We start from the raw sequence: 8353 nt of genomic DNA, 5'->3' as shown, positions 1-8353 counted from the left end.
CTCCCACGTAGTCGACCGCAGTTCGTGTCCCGGACCCGGTGGCTTAAAACTCACGCCGGGCGCGTGTGTGTGCGTGCCCAAGATCCCGAGAGGAGAATGGAGGAGAAGGGATTGCGGCGTGACCATCCCCCCTGGGGGGTGAGTTCTCACTTTCTGTCTCTATGTCTCTCTCTGTCTGTCTGGTGAGCGCACACGCCCTACAGTGAAAATCTCTCCAAAAAAAAAAAAAAAAGGAAATGCAACAAATAGACTCTGTGGATATTTCACACAACCTAATATACATAAAATCGTATCTTCTTTCCAGAATTAAGAACTCTTTGGAAAATAAAGCTTTTCTGAAACTGCGCCATGGGAGCTTTTATTGATGCTTTGTTTACCATTGACACCTTTTTTACCTTTAACTTGCAATTTTTGTCCTTTACTGATTATTTTGGCAGGTTGTATATTTTAAAAAGTCAATTTTATTTCATTGTCATAGACAGCTATTCATTAAGACTCCAACCTGCTCAACAAGCTATTATATAATTATTCGAGATAGCACCCGGATTACTTAATTTCTTGGAATAACAGTAACTTTGTACTGTATTCATTTTATTTCTGCTCTTTTTCTGTTTCAGAGAGAAATAGTCATGTATTTGCCTAGTTTTTAGATGCCTATAATATGCATATTTGCATTGGGGAATACAAATTATTTTGTGCTATGATGTAGGATAAAGATTTGTAGTCTTTATACTAAAGATTACTAAAAGATTCATGAGGACAAAAGGAAAAAAATAAAAAGTAAGTTGCTAGAGTCTAGATGAAATTGAGAACGTAGTCTAAGTCTACTAATTACTATACGGGAAACAGAACTTACTACTTAGTAACAAGGAAGATGATATGGACTTTTCTCTATCTTCTATTCATTAGTTCAGAAATAAAAATAATTTTGACCAAAAAGAGTAATGGAAAATCATCTCAGTATTTCATTGCTACTGCTTTTGGAGACTGCAAGAGTTGATTCTATTTTTGACATTCGGCCTCTGCCTCCATACCATCTTTTCTATGCATTTGAAATTAAGATTCCAGTAAGCAATTGGTGGTAGGTAGGGAATGGGTTGGAATTTATATATCTCTGCCATATTCTTGGGTAGAGTAGGAGTAAAGAGAGAAAAAATAGTAGCAGTTCATATTAGAACTTATGTTCTTCTATATACTCCATATGTTAAAAACAAAGAGAATATTTTATAAACCTCTGACTGTCCCATCTGAGACTAACAAAGATATCCTCCAAGATCTTTGGACAATGAAATTTTGTCCAGGGAAGTAGATCTTTTTACTTTGAATAAATGAATGAATAAATAGCAGTAGGACTAAACAATGTAAACATTGTATTTACTAAGGGCGAGGCAGAGAGACAGCTCTCCTCCTTTGATAATGAATAGAAAACAATAATAAGCTTCCTTGAAAAAAGTGTCAGATGAGAGATTAGAGTTTGAAAATTAGTTTTGACAGGAATTAGGAGAAAAATTTTAAATGCTTTTGATTTGCTTAAGAACATTCTAATAGACAAAAGCCACTTTGAAACTCAGACTTAAAAATTGAACATTGTGAATTTGACCTTGGCAAGATGACTGAATAGAGGTGTCTGATGTGCTGATACTTAGCTGGGATGTTTGGGCAGCATGTTGGAGGACAATGGGAATGTGGTAGAGATGCCTAGGAGCACAGACTCAGCAGTCTTGCAGAGAGGAGAGCAAAAAGTCTACTGCCCATCTTTCCAATTGAGAGCTGCTGGAACCAAAAAGGACTTTCACAAAGGGAAGAAGCTGAGCCATTGGAGAACAACCCAACCTCATGAGAACAGCTAGCAGAATGACCCCATCAACAGCTGAGGTACTGGAGAGGCATCCCCACCAAGAGCTGAGGTACTGGAGAGGCATGTGTGCACACATACACACACTCCATGCAAACAGGCAAGAGAATAACCACACCTGTAGTTGAGCTCTTGGGGAGGCCTCACCTTTCACCTCCTGTGAAAGCACCTAGGATATCAGGCAGGTTAACATCTTCACCTACAACCATACTTCATGGAGCAACACCACTGCCCCCATTTCCCCAGCATTCTGCTGGAGCATTCAGGAAAGTGACCCCACGTTCAGCTGAGCTGGAGCTGCTGGGGCAGCCTTAGCCACCCAGGGCCCTTGTTTGAACTTTCTCTATTTCATATTTTCTTGCTTAGAGCTGAAAGGAAAAGCTAACAACTTTAATAGTTCATGCAGTATTCTTGCAAGTTATCCCACATTGCAGTTCAGGTGAAGGTGTGTGTTTTATTTCTGTATAATTCATGTCTCTATTTCTTTAGCTTCCAAAATGAATTATTTTTCTGTTCCCTAAATATTCACTAAGTTAATGTTTTCATTTCTTTTTGGTATGTAAGAATTTTACTTCAATATTAATACCAGCTGCTGAAATAAGGCCTAAAATTATAATGTCAAGTTCCTACCTCTAAATCTGACTAGGAAAAGAACAATTCAGTGAAATTACCTACATTTTTCTGTTTCACCTAATGCTAAATAGTACTGTAAAAACGTTTGCCTTACAACACAGTCTTTGCCTCAGCCCCTACTGTTAAGGAAGAGCTCTCGGGAAACCTATGGCTTCACTAATACTGGAGCTGACTCCACTTGCCCAGAGGTCTAGGCAACTGATATTTATAAGTCACACATGAGTCATTTCCAAGGATTAAGGGGAATCTATAAAAAAGAAATCAGCTATAGATAAAACCACCACAAACTCCAGTCACTCACCAAGTTCAGAGTATTATGTAATTGGTTAGCTAAAAATCCACACTAAAATCCTGTCTGGATAACATAAGCTTCTAAAAATCACCAGAGTAAAATTACCTTGGCAACATGTTAAAGGTCTACACAATCAGATCCTGCCAGAAGGCTCTTTTTATTTCTGCCTGAAATTCCACAACCTATTTCTCAGTGTTCTCTGGCAATGCATCAAAAATTACTGGTTTGGAAAAAATTCAATAAATAACAAACTTCTTTACTCAAGTTATCTTTCTTATAATTTATTATTATTCATACATTAAATTGCTATACATAATTTAGATTGTGAAGATACTTTACCCAGCATGATATAAACCTCAGTCCAGCCCAGTTGAGACTGCCATACACATCCTAGTCAACAGATAATAAATCTTATCTGTGCCCTACAAGTGTCTTGCCTCTCCATTTTCCTCCCAAATTTCCTACACTCTTCCCCACCCACACTCAAATTTCCTATGCTCTTCTCCTCTCACACTCTCTTTCCACTTTGTCTCTCGTGTCCATTGCAATTTTTAATACTTTTCTGTTCTCCAGTCTTTCAGTCTGTACCATAGAGGGCAGATAGTTGGTATATGTTAAGTGGAGACATACAATGTCTCTCTCTCATAGCCTGCCTGCTTTACTCAGCAACAAATCTTCCATATTCATCTACTTTCTATCAAATTCCAGGGCCTTGTTGTTTTTTATGGCTGAATAGTATTCCATGGAGTATATGTGCCACAATTTTTCAGTAAGTTCATCTGTTTGTGGACATTTGAGTTGGTTCCATGTCTTAGCAATTGTGAATAATGCTGCAATGAAAATAATTGTGTAAGCCCTTTTCAGACTGAGTGCTTCCCTGTCTTTTGGGTAGATAACCAGGAGTGAAATTGCTGGATCATATGGTAGTTCTATCTGAAGGTCTTTGAGGGACCTCCATATCATTCTCCACAGTGGCTGGACTAATTTACATTCCCACAAACAGTGTAGGAGTGTTCCCTTTTCACCTCATCCCCTCAAGCATTTATCATTATTTGTTTTTTTAATCTTCGCCATTCTGACTGGGATTAGGTGGTATCTCATTGTGCTTTTGATCTGCATCTCCCTTACAATGAGGGATACTGAACATTTTTTCATATGCTTTTTGACTGTTCATATGTCTTCCATAGAGAGTTGTATATTCAGCTCATTTTTCCATCTTTTAATTGGGTACATCATTTTCTTCCAGGTTAGCTGCTTGAGTTTCCCGGTACTTGGGTTATCAGTCCCTTATCTGAGGCACAGTTAACAAAAATTCTCTCACTCAAGTTCTGAGAAATAAGACAAAAATCAATGGATGAAGGCCAACATCATTGATGGCATCCATGTTCCCAATGAGAGGGCTGGTCTAGATTAGTATTACAGCATGGAGTAATAGGTATTCCTCTCTCTGATAGCACCTTTCTTCCTCGAGGAAAAAGAGAATTTTGTTAACAATACCAGTTTATTATTCCCAACCCCACAATCAGATAACGTTATCCCTTCTCTTCTGAGAAGACCTAATTAAGGGGCTTAAAAAATGCCAATAATGTCACAAAAGAGGTGTTATCTCAACCTAAGCATAAGGATAATGGTGAGAAAAGTCTCTCAATAAAAAAAAAATAGTCTTCAAGACCAGCATCTGGCATAATGGCTATGTCGCTGGACTGCTTTATAATAGACCATGGTTTGAGTTCCAGACACAGTGGTTTAAACTCACAAAGGGTGCGTGTGTGTGCATGCCTGAGATCCCGAGAGGAGAATGGAGGAAAAGGGATTGTGGTGTGGCCATCCCCCTGGGGGGTGATTTCTCACTTTCTGTCTCTCTATGTCTTTCTGGTAAGCGCACGTGCCCTGTAGCAAAAACCTCTCCACAAAAAAAAAAAGTCCTATTTCCAGATTAGTTTGTAGATTAAATGCAATTAAAGTAAATATTTCATCAGGTTTTGTAGAGAAACTCATTCTATAATATTTATGAAAAAACAGATTTAAAAAAAAATGAACAAAGAGGTCATTTATCCTACTAGGTATTAAAATATACTACAAAGCTATGACAGTACAAACCATATGGTTTCCTTGTTCAGACACAAACAGACCAATGGAAGAGATTAGTGAGTGACAAGATACATCATGATGTAGATAGGCATTTAATAAATGACAATGATGGCTCCAAAATCCTACAGGGCACAGATGGATAGTGTAGAAAATGTATTTGAAAACCTGGCTTATAATAAGGAAAGAGTTGCAAGTACACTCTACTTCACACCTTGTAAAGGTGAACTCCAAATGGACTTACAGATTTTTGCCATAAGACATGTACACTTTCCAGAAAGACAAAGAGAAAGCAAGAAACCACCCCCCCAGAGGAGAGGGCCACGTGCAATCCTGTCTCCTCCATTCTCTTCCAGGGATCTTGAGCATGCATGTACATGCACCGGGAGTGAGTTTGAAGCCACTGGGTCCAGGAATCAAACCACTGTCAGTCATGTGGAGTATAAAGACATAACCACTATGCCACCTGCTGGCCCTGAAAGATATAAACTTTTAAATCTAAAACTCAAAATTCAAAAACGTGTAGAGTAGATTGTGATTTGGGAGTCAGGAAGTTTTTACGAATAGGAAGTATAGAGGCACCAACTATAATGAGAACAATATTGATACATTTAACTACATCAAAATTATTGATTTTTAAGTTTACAGAAAAAGTTAAGTGATTGGAAGAAGGTATCTGAAACATCCAAATTAATGAGACAAAAGTTTTGAGGAAACTAATTTATAGAAGCAAGAAAATGCAAGAAACTCAAAAGAAAAATGAGCAAAATATATAAATAGGTAATAGATAGGAAATGGCTGATACATACATGGAGATTAAGGCAAATTCATGAATAATGAAAGCATTACATGTTAAAATAACTTTGAGATGGGGTTGGCAGGTGACAAAGTGGATAAGATGCTGGACTTTCACATGGCCGACCACAGTTCAAGTCCTGGACCTGGTGGCTTGCTTCCTCACTCCCCTTACTCCCATCTCTCTCTCTGGTCAAATTAAAATAATAGTAATAAAAATAAAGTTGAACAGATAATTCTTTTAAAAATACTGTGGGTGCTGCTTAATGCTGAAAAAAATATATATATATGTATTTTATATATATGTATTTTTGTATATATATGTATTATGTATTATATATATATTCTTTTTAATTAAAAAGTATTCATTTCCTTAGGGAGAAGGAAATAAAAGCCCTTAATGATGTATTTCTGACTGATGCGTGAACTAGAATAGGATGTCTAGAAAGGAATCTGACAGCACTGAGCGAAATTAAGCATGGCTAACTTCTATAGCCCAGCAACTTTATTCTTAGTGTTTAGAGAGCAGAGGCTTCTAAACTTCCCAAAGGCCCATATGGGAGCTTATTTAAATTCATTGCAGTACTGCTTGTGCTCTCAGGATGTGTTAAACAAAATAGGTATCACTAAAGGAATGGGCAAGTAACAAGTGATAGAAATAGCCTTTTTTGGGGGGCGGGGAGGGGTTTTATTTTGCTATAGGGCTCGTGCCCTCACGAGAAAGACAGAGAGACAGACAGAAAGCGAGAAATCACCCCCTGGAGGGATGCCCACGCCACAATCCCTTCTCCTCCATTCTCCTCTCGGGATCTTGGGCACACACGCACATGCGCCCAGCGTGAGTTTAAGACACCGGATCAGGGACGCAAACTGTGGTCGGCTACATGGGAGTCCAGTGACATAGCCATTACGCTAACTGCTGGTCCCAGAAACAACCTTTCAAAAGGCAGTTGTGGAGAACCTGATGTACTTCAATATATATATATTTTTTAACCTCAGTCTTGACGGAGAAAAAGCTAATAAAGTTTAAGAATCTGTGGCATCATCCCAATTTGGGGGAACAAAAATGCTTACATGTGTCAAATAATCTTTTGGAAAATATAGTTGTCAAAATACAGTAAAACAGAGTAGAAGGAAAGGAGAATGAGATTTTAAATTGTTTATTTAAGGGAAAAAAATGAGAGGCCTTATTCCAACTAATGATATGGTGTGACATAAACTGAAAATTATAATTCATTTAACTATCTGCTTCTGAAGTTCACAACAAAAGTCAAACAATCATTAAGAAAAATGGAGAATCTGGGAACCAGCAGTTAGCGTAATGGCTGTGTTGCTGGACTCCTACGTAGTCGACCGCGGTTCGCGTCCCGGACCCGGTGGCTTAAAACTCACGCCAGGCACGTTTGCGTGCGTGCCCAAGATCCCGAGAGGAGAATGGAGGTGAAGGGATTGCGGCGTGACCATCCCCCCTGGGGGGTGATTTCTCGCTTTCTGTCTCTATGTCTCTGTCTGTCTGGCGAGCGCACGCACCCTATAGCAAAAAAATCTCTCCAAAAAAAGAAAAAAAAAAAAAAAAATGGAGAATCTGCAACAAGCTGGTGAATAAATGGGGAATGGTTAAAACTATCATTAAAACCCAAATTAGCTTACTGCCATTTAATCAGTGACGTTGATAATATTGTTAAGATGCCCTTCCAGAATGAGTCAAAGTAATCAACAAACAAAAAGAAAACAATGATGAATCTCGGTATAAAGGCAAAGAATGTAGAATTTCAGAAGCAGAAACCAACAATTGGAAGAGCAATAATAAAGAGCATGAGGAGGAAAAATGAGTGATAATTATTCAGATCTAAAGTCTACTATGTCCAAAAAATAAAGTCAGTTAATAAAGTAAAATCATTTAAAAGATAAATGCCAAGATAGATATTTTCAATTTTGTTTTGTTTTTAAGTTACAAGCATAGGAAGATGATGAAGAAAGATTGTTAATATTGCTGGGAAAATTTTATAAGGCACGTGTAATGGCCTAGCAAAGTACTTAGTATTGTGAACAGAGCAGAAAGTATGGAGCAATCTGCTTTTGTTTGAAAGAAAAGCAGAAGTTGGAACTAGAGATAAAGGCAAAAAAATGAATACCAATCTCCCCTAAATAAGGAAGTATGATAGAGTGTAAACAGTCATTTTCTGGGTGATTAAATTATTTGAAATTTTTAAAAACTATTTTTATTTTACAAGATTTCTACAGTCTGTGCGTATTTATTTGAAATCAGAATATATGTATATTTTTTCAGTATTAAATACAAATAAGTAGCAGTTTTAGAGCTGTCATTGCCAACTAGGTTTAGCTAGTATAGATACAGGAGAAATACAAAACATGTAAATGGACCAAGGCATGGCATTGATCTTAGATTAAGACCTGCCTAATTATATAACCTAAGCTATCTGTAGGTATTAACAGCCCAAGTGTTAATCATTTAGAGAAATAGTTTTCTCTCAGAGAATTAGCTTTAAAAATAATTTTTTTCTGTCTTAGAACATCTCAGAATTAAATTCAGATGTGTAGGCTTTTTTTTTTTTTGGTTTGTTTTTGAGATTTTTGCCATAGAGCGTGTCTCTCACTTGTTAGAGAGAGAGAGAGGGAAAGTGAGAAATCATCCCACAGCGGAGATGGCCATGTTACAATCTCTTCTC

This window comes from Tupaia chinensis, unplaced genomic scaffold (assembly GCF_000334495.1).
Source record: "Tupaia chinensis unplaced genomic scaffold, TupChi_1.0 Scaffold139677_1, whole genome shotgun sequence".
Lineage (NCBI taxonomy): Eukaryota > Metazoa > Chordata > Mammalia > Scandentia > Tupaiidae > Tupaia > Tupaia belangeri.
Note: the sequence above shows the minus strand (reverse complement) of the source record.